Source organism: Bos javanicus, chromosome 5 (assembly GCF_032452875.1).
Source record: "Bos javanicus breed banteng chromosome 5, ARS-OSU_banteng_1.0, whole genome shotgun sequence".
Classification (NCBI taxonomy): domain Eukaryota; kingdom Metazoa; phylum Chordata; class Mammalia; order Artiodactyla; family Bovidae; genus Bos; species Bos javanicus.
This window is the reverse complement of record NC_083872.1, coordinates 22,869,539-22,891,100: the sequence shown is the minus strand read 5'-3', so window position 1 is coordinate 22,891,100 and position 21,562 is coordinate 22,869,539. Positions and strand designations below refer to the sequence as shown.

Here is a 21,562-nt window from a genome sequence, read left to right as displayed (position 1 = left end):
GAACCTTAAAACAAAGCTATACATGTGAACTTCTACAATACCAGGGAAAGAAAATACAAACAGAGGTTAATAAACCTTACAGATTGTACACATAATGTTATTTATCTATTTAAAACGACACTTAAGAAGACATAGACATCTCCATAGAGATGTAGAGAAGGATTCCATAATGGTAAATGGATGAAGCAAAATTTAGAGGAGCCTCCCTGCAGCCTCCAATGCCCTTTCTGGAAGCGCATCTTCCTGCCCCTCTGAATCTTGCGACTGTAGAGGCAGACAGACCCTGTAGATGCCTGATAAAGCTTCCAGTGTTACACAATGCCGCCGTTGCCCAGCAAGTGTGCCTGCTGCTGTTGTGACACTAGACGTGATGTGCTTTCACTTTAGTGTCACTTCTCCTACACTGAGGTCCCCACATTGTACAACCTTATCTTCTCAAGGAGATCCAACCAGTCCATCCTAAAGGATATCAGTCCTGGGTGTTCGTTGGAGGGACTGATATTGAAGCTGAAACTCCAATACTGTGGCCACCTGATGTGAAGAGCTGACTCATTGGAAAAGACCCTGATGCTGGGAAAGATTGGGGGCAGGAGGAGAAGGGGCGACAGAGGATGAGATGGCTGGATGGCATCACCAACTCAATGGACATGGGTTTGGGTGGACTCCGGGAGTTGGTGATGGACAGGGAGGCCTGGCGTGCTGTGGTTCATGGGGTCGCAAAGAGTCATACATAACTGAGCGACTGAACTGAACTGATCTTCTCAACTGGGTCAAAAACATTAAATAGTAAAGATGTTATGTTGACCTTTGTCTTTATTCTGTGTTCCAAATCATCCTCCCAACACTGTTTAACCAAAAGTATGTGTCCACTTCTAACTTGTTTCAGTTAGATTTTCTTTGAAAGCCCTGCAGTTTCTTATGCAAATCAACCCCACTGGGTCTGACTCTCTGCATGCCCATGCATGCCTGAATCCTATAGTGACAAGAATACTTAGGCACAAACTATGACCCGCTGATGTGAAAAGAATTTTTTGTTAAGTGCTGAGATGTGATGCTTGCTCTTATTTGAACAATGTTTTTATACTTTATACAAAATATGATGTAATATATAAAATATCTTGTAAAATACAGGAAAATGAAAATCAATTTTTATTAGTGAAAATCAGTCACTGATATCTGTTCATTTCTTGACAGTTCTTGAGTTACTCCTTTGTGTGTTTTTCTTTTTTTTCTTTAATTAAAAAAGTACTAATATAAGGTCTGTTTGAAACCATTGGAATGTTTATATATAAAATGTTGATAATCTTATTCTGTCCAATCCATTTTTCCTCCTCTGAAAAACAAATCTTAGTAGTTTGATGTATAGGTTTCCTCACATGTCTCTTTTTCTTCCTGTTTATACAAAAAAACCTAAATTCACATCCTTATATATGGAGAAGCTGTGTGTGTATTGGAATCCCTATACACACGAATTTGAAGCTTGTGTTTTTCACTTACTAACTCATCTGGACATCTCTTCTGCTCATCTAATATGGATCCTACCAATTATATTTGTAGTAGCACAATATTCTGTAGTATAAGTGATTCATAGTTCAATTAACTTAGACTTTTCCATTCTAAGAAAAGTCTAAATTTCTAGGCAGGGCCTTTTAAAAGCACTAATGATCACAAACTTCTTGAGAGGAAGTCCATATCTTATCTGTTTTGTTATAACAAAGAGTTTAGCACATATGTATGAAAAAGCCAATTTCTGGGGGGAAAAAATCTACCAAATACATGTATTCCTTTAGTGTCAGAAGCTAGAATTAATTTTACATGTCTCCTTTGTAATTACTTGGAGAAGGAAATGGCAGCCCACTCCAGGGTTCTTGCCTGGAGAATCCCAGGGATGGGGGAGCCTGGTGGGCTGCCGTCTATGGGGTCGCACAGAGTCGGACACGACTGAAGTGATTTAGCATTTGTAATTACTTGAGTAGTTTTCTAATGAGTCATAAATAAGAACCATTATTATACTGGATGCCATGAAAAAGGAGGCTCAAATTGAGGAATAAGAATAAAACCTTTTGAACAGACACTGAGCTAATTTTATATCTTGAAGGCTTTGATGCATCTTCTAAATTGCTTCTAAAAGATATTGCTCATGTTTAAAACACTTCTATCTGCAGATCAAAATCTTTAAGCCTGAAGTATCATGGTGTCTGCAACTAACTTTCAAATGCTTCAGCAAAAATTATACATATCATGTGTATATATATGTGGATATATGTGTGTGTGTGTATATATATGTATATAATCACATATGTGTGTATACATAAACACACAGATATACATATGCATATACAAAGAGAGAAAGCAAATTGGACAGATGTTAACAATTAATGACTATAAATGAGAGGTACTTGGATATTCATTGTACTATACTTTTACATTTTTGGAAGGTTTGAAAATTAGCAAAAGAAAATATTAGGAAAAAGAATGCCAACAGTGTTTGAAAGCATGAATTTTAAAGCAAATCTCAATAACCCTAATATTAATTTTAATTATTTTTAAATTATTAATAATTTTGAAAAAATCTTTCATGGTTTAAAAAAAATGGTATACAATTTTAGCTTTTTACTTCTTTAGTCAAAAGATGAGTATTTTTCATATGTTTCCAAGAACTTTACCTTTCCCTTTTATGAATGGTCTTTGTCCATGCCTCTGTGGAAGGCTTACTTCTGAAGAGCCTTTTATAAATGATATAAGTATATTGATTTGAAAATTTGAAAGTGAAACTCACTCAGTCATGCCCAACTCTTTGTGACCCCATGTATTATACAGTCCACGTAATTCTCCAGGCCAGAATACTAGAGTGGGTAGCCTTTCCCTTCTCCAGGGGATCTTCCCAACCCAGGGATCAAACCCGGGACTCCTGCATTGTAGGCGGATTCTTTGCAAGCTGAGCCACAAGGGAAGCCCAAGAATACTGGAGTGAGTAGCCTATCCCTTCTCCAGGGGATCTTCCCTACTGAGGAATTGAACCAGGGTCTCCTGCATTGCAGGTGGATTCTTTACCAACTGAGCTATCAGAGAACCCCTAAGTATATTAATACTTTGTGGTATATAAACAGATAACTCTCAAACATATGTCATAAGAGAATTTTATATATTAAAGTACAATAACCAATGGAAAAGGGAAAAATTGGAAAAGTTGGCAAATTCTCACATACCCATATGTGAGATTTTTAACATATCTCACACTATTTTCATTACCAAAATTAAGGATATATAATTAAGTTGATGGCAAAAAAACATGAAATCTTAAAAACCATTAAAACAAATACAGATAATTATTAGTTGATCTTGGATGGGAAGAACTTTGCATAAAAATGATGGCAGAAAGAACAAAGAAAAATCTGGCCATCTATTTGATTATATACAAATCTAAAAAAAACTGTATGTAGATAAACACCAAAGAATTGAAATCCTTAAAATATGCCCTGGAGCAGGAAATGGCAACCCACTCCAGTATGCTTGACTGGAAAATCCCATGGACAGAGGAGCCTAGTGGGCTACAGGTCATGGGGTTGCAAAGAGTCGGACACAACTGAGTGAACACAGACATGCACACACAAATATTTTAAAAAAAAACTGTTCATAGGCAAACACAAAAGAACTGAAATCCTTAATATAAAGAGCACTCGAAATCAATAAAAACAATAATGTCACAACAGAGAAAAACATTAAACAAAACAAAAACCCAGAAGAAAGAAAATTTAAGTCATAAAAGAAGAACTCCAAATGCCTTTAAAACATCGGAACAGATATTTTAAAACAGAGAATGCAGGGCATTTGTTCAGTTAGTCTATGGCAGTTTGTATGAGTGCGATTTAGCTTCAGCTGATGATGATCCAGAAAACTGCCAATAATACTTTTGAAAATGTTAATGTAGTACTCAACTGTCTGTTAGCAAAAGCATGGCAGGCAAGAGGGCAGATTATCCAGCCATATTTGGCATTGGTCAGGCCCTTATTAAAGTAATGCAATCAATATGGAGTTCCACCCTTTAACATGCATGTGGGGAAACTATAGAGGATCTCCTGAGAGGCATGGCCGAAATGATTACAGAGAAAGTCAAACTGATGGGGGAAGATTAAGGGGATTGTATTTATTTAGTCTAGAGAGGAAAAGTTAAATAGCAAATACCTAGTTATTTTCAATTATATAAGTATGTGAATAAAAATGATTATCCTGAGGAAAGCTGGATTATTCCATCTGTATGATAGACACTAAGCTAAGAGGAATATGCTTAAATTACACCAAGAGACTCTAATTAACTTTAGGCCTTGCGAAACTTCGGGGGAGACTAACAAACTAAGGAATCCTTGCCTTTGTATATCTTTCTGAGCAATTTAGACAACTGCCCATCTTGTGGCTTAGTTATAGAATAGCAGGTGGCTGGGTCCTTGATTAGAATTATAGGCTTATAGAACCTTAGAACTGAAAAATAGCTTCAGTAGATTAAAGTTTCTCATTTGTATGTTCTGTAGATTTCTGTTGCCACTCACCAATAGCATATACAAAGGAGAGAGTAGGATATAAAGTGTTAAAAGTTACAGTTCTTTCATGGTCAAATGACTGGAGCTTTTTAAAGCATCTACTCAGACAATGTGAACAAATCTTAGTTATCTGGTAGGAAAAAAACAAACTGTAAATTGGGTTTGGGGGGGATAGTACTGTGATTCTTAAGCTTTTTCCAGGTTAGATAAAAACTAGTATTTATCCCCCCCCAAATGCAAATAGTTACATGCACACAAGTCCCCAAACATAGAGGCCAAGGTGGAGGTAGTGTGATATACTGGTTAAAAGCACAGCAAGTGGACTTCCTGTATCTGTATTGAAATCCTGCCTTTTCCAATTACTAACCTGACAATCTTAAGAATCTTAATTTCTCCATGTCTGTTCCACATTTCTAAAATAGGGATGGGGGCTTCCCTTGTGGCTCAACTGGTAAAATAGGGATAACTTATATTCTGGAATATTTTGATAAACATCAATTAAGTAACAAAAGTAAATTAAAAAATATTTTTAAGTAAATGGCCTGACACAAAGCTGATAGTATAGAAAAAAGTAGTAAAATTCATTCAGTAGATGTTTCATGTTAAAAAATGAAAAAGAATAAAATGCATTCCTTGCACTTAATAATTAATAATTACTTTCAATAATTTTTTCCTGTTCTTTATATATGTGTGTATGTGTAAGATTGATGTGGAGCCCTTGTGTACAGGTAGTGATAGATATATGATATTTATTATTGTAGGTCATCATCAAAATGCTTGTAGTCATTATAGGTTATTACTTTTGATTATTTTTTATCCCTTTAAAATTTTTTTTCTAGGGTTCTCTACTGGAACATAATATATATGCCCACCTCATTTCAAGTTATTTTGAAATAACATGACACCACCTTGTATGTAAGGCAACAACCTAACAATATACTTCCACCCACCCTCTCAGCCTTGGTGCCACAAACCTTATACATTTTACTTCTACACGTTACCAACCCTACAACATATTGCTGTCTTTTTTGCTTTAAATGGTCAACTTTCCACCAAATAAACTGAGAAAAAGAAAAAAAACAAAAACAAAAACCTCCACATATATTATCTCTGGTATGCTTCAGTATTTCCTGTAGAACTGAGCCACTATGCTCCATGGTTTTCCCTCAACCTAAAGAATTTCCTTTAGCATGCTCTATAGTGAGAGCCTTCTGGCAATAACCTCTTTCACCCTTAACAATCTCAACACATCTCTCTCTCATTCCCACAGTTGAAGGACATCTTTCCTGGTTATAAAACTACAGACTGACAATCCCCCTTCCTCAGCACCTCAAAGATGCTATTCCATTGCCATCTGGCCTGCTTTGCTTCTGCTGAAAAGCAAATATCCCTGTCTTTGTTTCTCTGTGTACAATGTCCCCTCTTAACTCATTGCATATGGTTTTCTCTTTATTCTTGGTTTTCAGTAATTAGACCGTAATATACCCCCAGTGTTATTTGGCTTGTATTCTTTCTGCTTGAAGTTCACTGAGTTTCTTGACTTTCGGAGTGGATATTTTAAATAACATTAGAAAGTTGTTCAGTCATTGGCCCTTAAAATATTTTCTGTCTCTCCTTTCCTGACATTTCAGTTGTATGTCTATTGGGCCATTTGATTTGATCCCTTAGGTCTCTGATCTACTCTGTTCTTTTTTCCTTTCAATCATTTTTTTTTTTTTTGCTCTGGAAAATCTTTACTGATCTGTTTTTAATTCCACTGATGATTTCTTCTGAAGTGTACAGTGCTTTTGTGTTTGTTTGGATTGTCTGAGAAGCAAATGTAAAGATGGGATTCGATTTCCAAAAGATATGTTGGGAAAATATCTGTGAAGGATAAAAGATGAGGGAGCATAAAAAAAAGAGAGAGAACCTTCAGATTGTAAAGTTTGGTGTCTGTGAAGGACATGAAAAGGATATGGAAAAATGATTATATGGGAAATATAGACTTTGTTACCCAGAAGTAAAAATGTTTTGCCAGGCTGATGGAAATTTCTCAATCCAAAGTAACCCATGGGAGAGTTCCTAGAACTCACAGGAAAGGGCTTTTTTGCCTCTGTCATTCTCAGCCATTGGCTGGGAGGAGCCTGTAGGAGGCTTGGCTTTTGAATGTCTGCCATGAAAGATCCAGAGACCAGTTGTGGGCTCTTAGTCAGTTTTGCTCCATACAGCAGGTCTGAACAACACCCATTTATGATTAACCTAGTGTTGTTAGGCCCGTCTAATTATTTTTAATTTCAGATATTGTGTTTTTAGTGCTATAATTTTCCTTCTGGCTCTTTTTAATGTTTTTGTTTCTTTCCTTAAAACCCCTATCTATTCATTTATTACATTTATTTTTCTTTAATAGATTTGTAATAGTTAAAAATAGTTGTTGTTCTTCAGTCACTAAGTTGTGTCCGACTCTTGGCAACCTCATGAACTGCAGCACGCCAGGCTTCTCTGTCCATCACTATCTCCCTGAGTTTGCTCAAACTCATGTCCACTGAGTCAGTGATGCCATCCAACCATCTCACCCTTTGTTGTCCCCTTCTCCTGTTGTCCTCCTTTTCCCCAGCATCAGGGTCTTTTTCAATGAGTCAGTTCTTTGCATCAGGTGGCTGAAGTATTGGAGCTTCAGCTTCAGCATCAGCCCTCCCAATAATATTCAGGGTTGATTTCCTTTAGGATTGACTAGTTTGATTTCCTTGCAGTCCTAGGAATTCTCAAGAGTCTTCTCCAGCACCACAGTTTGAAAGTGTCAATTCTTTGGTGCTCAGCCTTCTTTATGGTCCACCTCTCACATCCATACATGACTACTGGAAAAGCCATAGCTTTGACTATACAGACATTTGTTGGCAAAATTATGTCTCTGCTTTTTAAAACACTGTCTAGGTTTGACATAAGTATTCTTCAAAAGAGCAGGCGTCTTTTAATTTTGTGGCTTCAGTCACCTTCTGCATTGATTTTGGAGCCCAAGAAAATGAAATGACACTGTTTCCACATTTTCCCCATCTATTTGCCATCAAGTGATAGGATCAGATGCCATGATCTTAGTTTTTTGAATGTTGAGTTTTAAGCCAGCTTTTTCACTCACCTCTTTCACCTTCATCAAGAGGCTCTTTAAGTGCCTCTTCACCTTCTGCCATTAAAGTGATATCATCTGCATATCTGAGGTTGTTGATATTTCTCCTGGCAATCTTGATTCCAGCTTGTGATTCATCTAGCCTGGCATTTCACCTGATGTACTCTGCATATAAGTTAAATAAGCAGGGTGACAATATACCGCCTTGACATACTCCTTTCCCGATTTGTAACCAGTCTATTGTTCCATGTCTGGGTTGAACAATTGCTTCTTGTCCTGCATACAGATTTCTCAGGAGGCAGGTAAAGTGGTCTGGTATTCCCGTCTCTTTCAGAATATTTCACAGTTTGTTGTGATCCACAAAGTCAAAGGCTTTAGCATAGTCAATGAAGCAGAAGTACGTGATTTTTTGAAATTCCCTTACTTTTTCTATGATCCAGCATATGCTGGCAATTTGATCTCTGTTTCCTCTGCCTTTTCTAAATCTAGCTTGTACATCTGGAAGTTCTTGGTTCACATACTACTGAGGTCTAGCTTGAAGGATTTTGAGCAAAATCTTGCTGGCATGTGAAATGAGTGCAATTGTACAGTAATTTGAACATTCTTTGGTATTGCTTTTCTTTGGGATTGGAATAAAAACTGACCTTTTCCACTCCTGTGGCCAGTGCTGAGTTTTCCATTTTTGCTGGCTTAATGAATGCAGAACTTTAACAGCATCATCTTCTTTTAAGACTTGAAATAGCTCAGCTGGAATTCCATCACCTCCACTATCTTTGTTCATAGTAACACTTCCTAAGGCCCCCTTGACTTCTCATTCCAGGATGTCTGGCTCTAGATGAGTGACCACATCATCATGGTTGACTGGGTCATTAAGAGCTTTTTTTGTATAGTTCTGTGTATTCTTGACACCTTTTTAAAATCTTTTCTGCTTCTGTTAGGTCCTAGCCATTTTTGTCCTTTATTGCACCTATCTTTGTATGAAATGTTCCCTTGGTAACTCCAGTTTTCTTAAAGAGATCTCTAGTCTTTCCCATTCTATTGTTTTCCTCTATTTCTTTGCACTGGTCACTTAAAAAGGCTTCCTTATCTCTCCTTGCTATTAACTGCATTCAGTTGGTTGTATCTTTCCCTTTCTCCTTTGCCTTTAGCTTCTTTTCTTTTCTTTTCTTTTCTCAGCTATTTGTAAGGCATCCTCAGACAACCATTTTGCCTTCTTGCATTTCTTTTTCTTGGGAATGGTTTTGGCCATCGCCTCCTATACAATGTTATGAACCTCCGTCCATAGTTCTTCAAGCAGTCTGTCTACCAGATCTAGTTCCTTGAATTTATTCATCAACTCCACTGTATAATCATAAGGGATTTGATTTAGGTCATATCTGAATGACCTAGTCATTTTCCCTATTTTCTTCAATCTGAGCCTGAATTTTGCAATAAGGAGCTGATAATCTTAGCCACAGGCAATTCCTGGTCATATTTTTGCTGACTGTGTAGAACTTCTCCATCTTTGGCTGCAAAGAAGATAATCAATCTAATTTTAGTATTCACCATCTGCTGATGTCCATGTTTTAGAATCATCTCTTGTGTTGCTGGAAGAGGATATTTGCTATGACCAGTGTGTTGTCTTGGCAAAACTCTGTTAGCTTTTGCCCTGCTTCATTTTGTACTCCAAGGTCAAACTTGCCTATTTTCAAGGTATCTCTTGACTTCCTACTCTTGCATTCCAGTGCCCTATGATGAAAAGGGGGAAAATAATTAGTTTATTAATAAAAATCTATGTATGCTAATTCCAATAGTTAGATCGCCTGTCAGTCTGAATAGGCTATGCTTTTCTTCTTAAATATTTTCCTTTTTCTTTGCGTGTCTCATAATTTCTTACTGTTTTCTGGACATAGAAACGAACAGTGGAGACTGAGGTACATTATTTTTTGTTTGTTTTATTATCCAGAGAGTGTAAATTCTTTCTTTTGTTTTTTGATTACAATGAGGGACTAGTAATTCATCTCTCTCCTATAGGGGTGTTCAGCTGGTACTGAATCACAGCTTTCATTATACCATATCACCTATGGTTAACCACGTTCCCAACTTCCTTCACAGACTTTTTGACCTTGTCTGTATTTGAGCTGGGAGGAGGTTAGGCTGTAGTTTCATCTTTGAATCAAAATCTGGAGGATCTCTAGAATTTGAGCATCATGAGAATGTGAGAGACTTTGTAATTATGTTTTTTCTTCCAGTCTCCCTCTCATTATAATCTGGGGGTATGTCAAGGAGAGCGCTGTCAGACTGAGCAATTAGTTTTTCATCTAGGACTCATTCAGGCTCTAGTCTTCTCTGCTAGGCTTCACTGTTGAATAACATTTGTCTGATTTATTTTTCACTCAAAACATCCCAAACTACAACAAGCTGGCTCCTCTGTCCTCCTCTACCCAGATCATGTGCTCACATCCAGGTGTGGGAACTTACTCTGTTTATCTAAGAAGGCATATTCTCTGAAATTCAGTTCATCAAGTCTTCCTTGCACCTGCCACTCTTTGCACATCTCATAGAGAAGTATGATTTTTATTTTGTCTAAATATTTCTTATGATTACCATATATGAAAAGGTCTTTTGTGTCTGTGTAAGATTACCTGGGAACAGAACTATGTAACAGTTTATTGATAAGTGGTAGATGAAGACTTATAGCTCACTGATCTATTGTTGAGCTTGTAGCTATTTAGTATTGATATAATATTAAATATTATTTATTATAATAAATTATTATTAAAATTTGGTACCCAGATAGGATGAAGGGTCTGAGGTCAACAGGTTTGCTTATTTCACAACATCTCCCTTTGGCCTGATGCTCCCTGTTGCCCCTTCCCACTAGTAAGTGGTGATCTAGGGGGATGATCACTCCCCCTTGTGTGTTTTCTCAGTGCTGAGTAACCTTTAAACTCACATAGTTTTGCTTGGCTATTATTGTCCCTCCCTAGAATGCACTTTTCCTCTTTTTCTACTACAATGAACTCCAGAACCCATTTCATGCATACTCTCCTTTGAGAATCCTTTCCAAAATCGTTAAAGCTTTTTCTTAAACTTTGTCTGCTAAGGGCAAGGAAATACTTTGTTTTGTAGGCCCTTCTCTGTCAGCACTATTCAACTCAGCTAGTGAAGTAAGAAAGCTGCAGTTCACAAGACTTTTTTGATCATTCTTGCTGTCTTGCAGGTTCCAAGATCACTACACTACAGATAAGATGTAAATGAATAAGCTCAGCTATGTCCCCATAAAATTTAATTTACCAAAACAGCCAGATTGTAGTTTGCTGAGACTTTTCCTAAAGAATTAGTAGACCTACATAATTGTGCTTGTCGAATCGTAAGGTGGTTGATTGTTCATTTCGGCTACTTTGAACACAGATAATGTGCAGTGTACTCTGTTACTAGCATGTATGTTGGGCACACAGTAATTCTTTGCAGTATAAATGAAAAAAGGAAGAAATGGAGGAAAATGTGAGATGACTGTGGAAATGGAGAGACAGAAGAAAATGAAAAAAAAAAACAGCTGTCTTTGATAAACAATGCTAGTTCCTGTACCAGATGAACCCTTCAGTGTCAGGTCTCAGTTTCCTAACACAACAAAGATTTATTTCTTACATCATGTGCACGAGAGAGCTAAGTCAGTTCAGTCATGTCTGACTCTTCGCGAGTCCATGGACTGTAACCCACCAGGCTCTTCAGTCCATGGAATTCTTCGGGTATGGATACTGAAGTGGGTTGCCATGCCCTCCTCCAGGGGATTTTCCCAACCCTGTGATTGAACCTGCGTCTCATGTCTCTTGCATTGACCGATGGGTTCTTTACAACTAGTGCCACCTGGGAAGCCCTACTTACTTCATAGTTCAGTGTGAACTGGTAGGCTTCAGTGGCATAGACTCTGTTCAGCACAATCATTCAGGAACCCAAGTCCTTCCATCTGAAGGCTCCACTATCTACTCTAGGTCCATTCAGACAAGAAAAGAGAGCACAGGTCATGAGTAGGAGGTTCTAATGACCCAGGACTGGACATGGTACCCATCACTTCTGTATATGTTCTGTTGTCAAGATCTAAGCCATAGGTTCCCTGCTATGGTTTAAAAAAAAAAAAAAAGAGTCTGAAAAATTTTACCTAACTCTGTGCCCGGCAAGAAGAAGGGGTTATAACTGTTGGTAAGCACTAGCAATATAGTTTGGGTTGCCCTGAATGAAGGCAATGAGGGAATAAAGCTGTTGAGATGAGAAAGCAATTAAAAGACACTTCCCAGAGAGAGGGAGCAGCATTTCCAACAGTAGTATACAGGTTAATTTTCTCAATAGACATCAGCCCTTGTAAAGGCTATCATTTGCAAATATATAAACTATCTTAGATAAATATAATTGTGTGCCAGTGTGGGAAAAAAATCCACAAAACTATGATTGGCCACACTTCAAGATACAGTGAAGCAATATGGCAGATGTGTGGGAAGGCACCTGCCCTCAGTCTGGGTGAGGTTACAGGCACTAGATTTGGTTATTTTGAAGCCCACGGTATAATTATCAGTCTCTGAAAACAATTTTATCCTAATTTAATCTTAATTACATTGAGTCTCTTTCTCAGTAGCTGCAATTATGTCCTTTAGAATAATCCCACTAGCCATTTCTCAGAGTTATTGAGAGTGTTTTCTTATCAGAGCTGGTGGGAAATAGTGATAGGAATGGGAAGGTAGAGATCTTACATATAAGAAAGCAGTTTATAAAGAATAAAAGAAAGATATTGATCATGTAAAATGTATAGTTATTAAAATATTATTATCATTATTTTAGTTTATTTATTGCAGTTGAATTGTTTATGGAGTTGAAATACCAGTCATTATACCTGCCTAAGGGAGATTAATCCATGAGAACTTTTTTTTTTTTTAATGAAGGGATTACAGGGAAGCTGTTTTCCTGAAGATGCAAAACAGGATTGTGGGTCCCTTCCAAAATTCTACTTCCTTTAAAATCTGGTTTCAAAATGGCTTTCCAGAAGAGTAGATAATTTGGATATGCTGTAAGTAAGTTCCTGGGCCTGAATTGCCATTGTCAGTATAGTGGTTGGTGAACAAATGAAAAATATCTGCAATTAGATTCAGGCTCTGGAGCTGAGGCAGCTTGAAGAAAGCCACTAAAGGAGTTGGAAGGAAACCACTGCCCTTTCATTTACAAAAGGATGAGGCATCTCCACTGAAGCCTTGGTTTCTTAAACAGGCCCTGGGACTCCATCCTGACCGCTCACAAAGTATCTTCACACAGTCTCTCTTGCAGTCTCTAGCAAGGTCACCAGCTTTTCACAATTGCTGTCATGGCAGTGGCTGTCTTGGCAGGATGTACAATCCTTACTGCCATAGAGCCTCAATATATTTAGCTCAGTAACCGTGCTTAGGAGTTGGGTGGAATGGGTTGTCATGACTTCTGGTTTCTGTCCTGCCTTTTCTTTTAGGATGTGAGTTATCTTGGCTGAAACTGAAGAATGAAACAATGCAGGTGCAGTTTGGGTGAGTGAAGGCTATACATTTTTTCGTGATTGTTAAATTCTCATTTTATACATTCAAGGAGTGGGCATGTGTGTTGAAGAGTATAAAATTTCCTGTTACAAAAGATTAAAATGACATGTTTCTGTGTGCTATCAGCTAATGACTGCGCTAACCAAAGAAAGGAAGCACTAAATAGCTAGTTGAGAATTGATTTCACTTTGGAAAATAGAAATCCATGAGAAGAATTCTAAGGAAAGTGTGAGCTATATTAACTGGGTGCTTGGAAACACAGATGGTGACTGCAGCCATGAAATTAAAAGATGCTTACTCCTTGGAAGGAAAGTTATGACCAACCTAGATAGCATATTCAAAAGCAGAGACCTTACTTTGCCAACAAAGGTTCGTCTAGTCAAGGCTATAGTTTTTCCTGTGGTCATGTATGGATGTGAGAGTTGGACTGTGAAGAAGGCTGAGCGCCGAAGCATTGATGCTTTTGAACTGTGGTGTTGGAGAAGACTCTTGAGAGTCCCTTGGACTGCAAGGAGATCCAACCAGTCCATTCTGAAGGAGATCAGCCCTGGGATTTCTTTGGAAGGAATGATGCTAAAGCTGAAACTCCAGTACTTTGGCCACCTCATGAGAAGAGTTGACTCATTGGAAAAGACTTGATGCTGGGAGGGATTGGGGGCAGGAGGAGAAGGGGACGACAGAGGATGAGATGGCTGGATGGCATCACTGACTCGATGGACATGAGTCTCAGGGAACTCCAAGAGTTGTTGATGGACAGGGAGGCCTGGCGTGCTGCGATTCATGGGGTTGCAAAGAGTCAGACACGACTGAGCGACTGATCTGATCTGATCTGGAAACACAGTAAGCTCTCAATAGATGATAGTCTTTAATAAAGAACTTTCGTTAACATTGATTGAGTGCCCATTATGTACCAAAAACTGTTCAAATGATTCTATGACATCAGATCAGATCAGTCGCTCAGTCATGTCCGACTCTTTGCGACCCCATGAATCGCAGCACGCCAGGCCTCCCTGTCCATCAACAACTCCCGGAGTTCACTCAGACTCACGTCCATCGAGTCAGTGATGCCATCCAACCATCTCATCCTCTTCGTCCCCTTCTCCTCTTGCCCCCAATCCCTCCCAGCACAGGGTCTTTTCCAATGAGTCAACTCTTCTCATGAGGTGGCCAAAGTACTGGAGTTTCAGCTTTAGCATCATTCCTTCCAAAGAAATCCCAGGGCTGATCTCCTTCAGAATGGACTGGTTGGATCTCCTTGCAGTCCAAGGGACTCTCAAGAGTCTTCTCCAACACCACAGTTCAAAAGCATCAATGCTTCAGCGCTCAGCCTTCTTCACAGTCCAACTCTCACATCCATACATGACCACAGGAAAAACTATAGCCTTGACTAGACGAACCTTTTTTGGTAAAGTAATGTCTCTGCTTTTGAATATGCTATCTAGGTTGGTCATAACTTTCCTTCCAAGGAGTAAGGGTCTTTTAATTTCATGGCTGCAATCACCATCTGCAGTGATTTTGGAGGCCAGAAAAATAAAGTCTGACACTGTTTCCACTGTTTCCCCATCTATTTCCCATGAAGTGATGGGACCGGATACCATGATCTTCGTTTTCTGAATGTTGAGCTTTAAGCCAACTTTTTCACTCTCCTCTTTCACTTTCATCAAGAGGCTTTTTAGTTCCTCTTCACTTTCTGCCATAAGGGGGGTGTCATCTGCATATCTGAGGTTCTTGATATTTCTCCCGGCAATCTTGATTCCAGTTTGTGTTTCTTCCAGTCCAGCGTTTCTCATGATGTACTCTGCGTATAAGTTAAATAAACAGGGTGACAATATACAGCCTTGACGAACTCCTTTTCCTATTTGGAACCAGTCTGTTGTTCCATGTCCAGTTCTAACTGTTGCTTCCTGACCTGCATACAAATTTCTCAAGAGGCAGATCAGGTGGTCTGGGATTCCCATCTCTTTCAGAATTTTCCACAGTTTATTGTGATCCACACAGTCAAAGGCTTTGGCATAGTCAATAAAGCAGAAATAGATGCTTTTCTGGAACTCTCTTGCTTTTCCCATGATCCAGCAGATGTTGGCAATTAATCTCTGGTTCCTCTGCCTTTTCTAAAACCAGCTTGAACATCAGGAAGTTCACGGTTCATGTATTGCTGAAGCCTGGCTTGGAGAATTTTGAGCATTACTTTACTAGCGTGTGAGATGAGTGCAATTGTGCGGTAGTTTGAGCATTCTTTGGCATTGCCTTTCTTTGGGATTGGAATGAAAACGGACCTTTTCCAGTCCTGTGGCCACTGCTGAGTTTTCCAAATTTGCTGGCATATTGAGTGCAACACTTTCACAGAATAACTCTATAATATAGGCAGTATTATACCCATTTTACAGATGATGAAACCGAGGCATAGATAATCTATAGATCTTGTCTAGGTTCACAAAGGAAGCTCAGAGTTAGAATTCAGTTCCAGCCACCTTGACTCCAGAGCCTCATCTGAGAACCTTCCCTATATTCTATTGCCCACCAACCTGGCATGTGGTCTGCTTTCCTATGCTTTTATTTTTTTTTAATTTAAAATTTTATTTATTTTTTTCTATTCTTCTTCAATTCTTTCACCATTTAGGTTGTTACAGAATATTGAACAGTTTCCTGTGCTATTGGAGAAGGAAATGGCAGCCTACTCCAGTACTCTTGCCTGAAGAATCCCATGGACAGAGGAGCCTGATAGGCTACAGCCTGTGGGGTTGCAAAGAGTCGGACACGACTGAGCGACTTCACTTCACTTCACACTTCCTGTGCTATACAATGGGTCCTTGTTGGTTATCTATTTTACTTACTTATTTTTTTTAAAGATTTTTAATGTGGACTGTTTTTAGAGTCTTTATTGACTCTATTACAGCATTGCTTCTGTTTTATATTTTGATATTTTGGCCATGAGTCTTGTGGGATCTTAGCTCCGCAATTGGGGATCAAACCAGCACCCCCTGCATTGGAAGGTGAAGTCTTAATGACTGGACCACGGGGAAAGTTCTGGCTTTTCCTCTTTCTGGGTGTTCAGGATGTAGTTCTAAGAGAAAGAGGGAACTGTCCTTTCTTAGGTGATGCCCACAGCTTTTCTACTTCTATTCAGACAGCAGCCCGACCTCCAGGAGGAAAGGGCAACCTAGTCACTGCGGAGGCTCTGAGTCTGCAGCCCATGCTGAGTCAGGGTATCTGGAGGAGGTAAGGAGGATGTTGGCTAGTGGAGAAAGGGGAAATGAAAGGCTTTCTCTCCTCTCCAAATTTCCCCAAAGAGCTCCAGCACAGATTAGTTGGAATAGTTGTTTTGGAGCAGGTTGAAGAAACTTTTTTTTTACTAAGAATAATTAAACCACAAATAACTTCCCCCACATCCTTAGCCACACATATTCATGCACACACATATGTAAAGTACACATTTGAATTTTTATATTTCAAACATTAAGCAATTGAGATCTCTGCATTGTGGCTGCACTGAGCAGATGAAAATCATTACAGCTTAAATGTTTCTGCTTTTTCTCCACAGAGAGTAAGAGAAGTAATAGTCTAAGATGTATAGCAGAATATTTTTCAGCTTTGGCTTCAAACCACTTTTAGAAAAAACTTAGAGGTATACTCATGCAAGCATGATATTGGTTATTTAAGTGAAAAAGACTGACTTTTAAGAAGTGTGCCAAAGTGTGTTCATATTGATGAAAGCTATCTCTTCCTGTAGTCAAGATTGGAAAGCCATGTACTTATCCCAGTGTTTTTATCATGGCCAATCAGATTTTCTTTAAATATTTTAGAGAATCTGATCAATATTCTTTCCAAGTGATCTTGGTTGGTAACAGATGGTTGCCCTTTGAAGACAAATTTCATTTTTTTAATAGTAGGAAATAATTAGGAGCTGAGTCTGTAGAAAAACATCAGTGATTTTAAAAAAGGCCATAGATTTTTGATGAAACACAGGGTGTGACTTATGAATCAGACTAAATTTGATTATGCAAGTTTATTGCTGTAAAGGTGATTTCCAAAAAAGCAAGTGTTATATCAACAAAAATTGTGACAATGTTGGGTTTGTGGTCTCTTGACCTAATAGTAATTTTTTGTATGTTTGAATTCACTTAAATGTTTATAAGACTCCATTTCAAATTTTATAGCCACATGATATATATACTTGAACAATAGCTCTTAATTTATATTCAGATTTAATTATAGGAAAAATTATGTTCTAACATTGTCTGATAATAAGAAAAGTCAAATTAACTCAGCACTTCTGGTTTAGAGATAATTTTGTGATAAAACCATGTCTTTTTTTTTTTTTTTTTGCTATATCTTACTATAATCCTTTAAGGAGTTTTCAGAATGGATAGGAGTAATGCGAAGTTACCCCAAACAGAAGATAATTTACGAAGTTATCTTGGTAGCTTGATTTATGAGTAGCAAGTCCTTTTTCCTATAGCACAGGGGAAAAAATGAACATACTTGAAACTTTTATAATAAAACTTCATTTTTGTTATTGCTACTAGATTTAAAATTTCCAAGAGATACACTACAGTTTAAATTTTTAATACCAGTAAAAAGTTCACATTTTATGCTTTTTACTCCTGGGTTCAGTTTTGGGAAATGGTAGCTGTTGCCAAATGACATGGGAGAGAGGAAAGCTCTGTGCTAGAAGTGACAGAGTAGGGCATGATCCTTTCTGTATGTTTGTTATTGCTTTATTGGTACTGGGGAACAAGGTACCCCCGTCTCTGGGCCTTAGTAATCGCATCATTAAAAATGAATAGAATAAACTACAAGATGTCAAATCGTTCTGCTCAGTTCTAACCTTTGGTCGCTTAGTGTTCTCTAAAGTCATAAACTGGGGGTTCTGCGGTTTTGATGACACAGATATCTGAAGGCTCTGTCTTACTTGTCATCTGGTATTAAAGAAAAGAGCCAGCTCAGCAAACCTGTTTTGTCTTCCCTCACAGTCTGAGCTGGGAGAGGGAATGACCTACCCAAGCTAAACAGGGTCATTACTCTCCTGGTGAGGCAACTTAACAACCAGCTTTTCTGTTTCCTGGTTGACATACCCAGGAATTATCATCATTATATGCTTCATGTATTGCTTAACTGATGCACTGTATTATATTTGGAGTATTTTGCAATGCTCCCTTTCTCTTGGTGGTTTTAAACCATAGAACCACTATGAAAAATCAACTCTCTCTCATATATACATATATATAATTGGCTTTGAAGATCTATCTAATTATAATCATTCACGTTGGACTAGGGCAATTCAGAACAAAGAATAGTTCATTGTATTCATGGTCATGAAATTGTAAATCGTTTACATTTTTCATTAGGTTACAAAAATATTATATATAAAATCCTTTTAGAAATCCCTATGTTCCAACCCAATATCCAGGACTCTTTGCCCTGTATCACAAATTTAAAAAATATTTGCCGAGTACAAAAGTAAATACAAAATATTTAGTATGACTCCTCAGATTACCAGAAAACCTTTGCAGATTCAGACACCATGGCACATAAATCTAACTGCTTCTACTCCTAGTTTTAAATGGGTTTCACAGGGACTAAACACCAAGGTGTCTGAATTACACATAGATGCTCAGCTTCCAGAAAGTGACTTGAATGATTAAATGGTAAATCTAGCTTGGCACATACAGCTTTTAAAAAACTTTCCACATTTTAGAGGTGGACAGTATTGCTTGACAATAGGAAGTAATAATTGGTAATGTATACAAACATTCAAATTCAGGAATATTAGTGTGCATGTGTCGCGGGAGTGCTGTTAAACTGGAATTGATCTTGGGATAAAAGGTTCATGACACAAAGGCTCTTCAGTAAGATAACCTGTACTTTCAAACTGAAAGTTGTACATGAAGAATTTATGGTCCTAGCAGGCACTCAAGGAAGACTTATGAAGCTGAGTTAAAGTGTTCATGGCCAGCTAACCCTGGGGGAAATGGGAATATACTTTAGCATACTTTAAAGAAAGTGTCAAAAATCTCTTAAATTTCAAGCCATTTTAAGAGAGTTTTTCAAGCTTTAGAGGTTTAGGGTTAAGCAAATTCTTTTAATGTTTTTGAATTATTAACTGAATCCCTAGAAATAAGTGGTGTATTAATCTTTTGCTTTCAATAGGGATATATCTAAAATTCTGTATGTCTATGTATATTTATATCTGTCATCTTTGCATCTTTCAAAGATGGCCATGAGTAGATTTGAGGCAAGGACAAGAGAGAAAGAGAAGAGAAGAGGAGCAGTAACAGGGGGAAGTGGAAAGGAGACAAGAGGAAGAAAGAGTGTTAGGCAAGAACTTCTGCCTATATGCTCAGTCGTGTGTCTGACTCTTTGTGACCCCTGCAGCAAGAATACTGGAATGGGTTGCCATTTCCTCCTCCAGGGGATCTTCCCAACCCCAGGGGTTGAACCTGGGTCTCCTGCAGCCCCAGCATTGGCAGGCAGATTCTTTACCACTTGAGCCAACTGAGTAGTCCATGCAAGAACTTAGCCAATTTTTATAAACAGTTTTTGTCTTGAATAAGTTTTTTTTAATTTCTTTATGAGATGATACTGTTAAAAAATTATATATGATGAGATCTGACTCAGCTTTCTCTCTTTTAAAGTAATATTAGCGGGTTTATTTATTCACTAATTTTCCTTCCCCGGAAAGGAAATCCTCATCTAGTTGCGAGGCATCTGTTGTTAGCGTTCCTCTCTAGCTAAAGTGGAATCTTCCTGGACGTCCAATAGTGAGCTACAAGACAAGCTGGCTTCCCCGTCTCTCCAGTCAGCGAATGCAGAAATTAGACCAGTGGCTCCAGCAGTTGAGAATTCCACTTTCTCCCTTGTGACTTCCGCTGTGCTTTTTGATGCCGGGCACTTGGTTAAAAATGGCCCACCCAAATAGGAATGATTATCTTTTCACTAGGCGTATAGCTCTAAATTTGAGTTGAATTATATACAGTTTTTGTGAAGGAGAGTTTATCAGTGGTCTTGTTCTGGGTAATGTTGCACTTAGCAAACCCTCAAGTATCCCGCGCCTTACAGGAATAAAAGCTAACGTGTCGGTCATGTCACACGTGGGCGGTAGGTCAGTTAGGGCTCTGTTCCTCATCTTCTTCGCCTCGACATCCAGGTTGGTAGAGCTTCATTGAGGACATGGTGGGCCTTGTGTCCGAGGGAAAAGAGAGAGGTGGTGGAACCTCACAGCAGCTCTCAAAGCTTCTCTGTAGGTCACTGCCACTGCTGTGTCATTTGCCAGAGAAAAACCACATGACTGAGATTTGTAGGAATGTAAAATCCTCCCATGTGGAAACCAGTGACTATTTAAAAAAATAATAAAAACCTACCAGAGAGAGTATGAGACACAACTATTTAAAGTTTTGTTCTCCATATGACCCAGCAATTCCACTCCTGGGCATAAATCCAGAGGAAACTAATTTGAAAAGATACCATTCACCACAATGTTCGCAGCAGCATTATTTACAATAGCCAAAAATGGAAAAACCTAAATGTCCAGCAACAGTTGGATGCATAAAGAAGGTGTGGCATAGGTGTGTGATGGACTACTTACTACTCAGCCATAAAAAGAGTGAAATAAAGCCATTTGCAGCAACATGGATATTCCTAGAAATTATATACTAAATGAAGGAAGTCAGATAGAGAAAGACAAGTTTTATTATATGATGTCACTTATGTGTGGAATCTAAAAAAATGATACAAAGGAACTTATTTACAAAACAGAAATAGACTCATAGAAAACAAGCTTACAGTTGTCAGAGGGGAAACCGGGATGGAAGCAGGGGAAGGTCCTACCATCTAGCACAAAGAACTGTATTCAAAGCTTATAATAAATTATAATAAAAGGAATCTGAAAAAGAATATATATGTATGGATATATTTATAAGGAATATAAGAATACATTTATATACTCTTTATATATACAATCTTTTTATATTCTATATATATATATACATTTACAAATATGTATTTAACTGAATCACTTTACTGTATACCAGAAACTAACACAAGATGATAAATCAATTATATTTTCAGTATTTTATATATATGTATATATATATATATTCAGTATTTTATATATACACACACACATATATATATAATAAAGTCAAGTCTTATTCTCTGCTTGGAACTAAAACGGCATCCCAATCTTTGCCTTGCCACCTTTCTCCTAATTTATGGCTTTACCCTTGTGATAACAACACAGAAAAGCTGGAAAGGAAGATTTGGGGGGAAAATCTCTTGTTGGCATTCATGCTACAAGTATATTTCAATAAAGGAGTGTCATAAAGACGCCTTCAAACTGTCTCCCTCAGGAAATCTTCCTGGATTAATCCAACAATCTCTTACTTACCAGT

The 21,562-nt window shown here is 38.0% G+C and overlaps 1 long non-coding RNA gene across 1 annotated transcript in view; it reads left to right on the top strand.

Annotated features, from left to right (window-relative positions):
- Positions 1 to 13,890, top strand: part of LOC133247224 (uncharacterized) — a 174,503-nt gene extending 160,613 nt beyond the window's left edge. The window contains exon 3 of the long non-coding RNA XR_009736326.1: positions 13,109 to 13,890. This is a non-coding gene — a long non-coding RNA (uncharacterized LOC133247224). The remainder of the gene's footprint in view (positions 1 to 13,108) is intronic.
- The last annotated feature ends 7,672 nt before the right edge of the window (positions 13,891 to 21,562 follow it).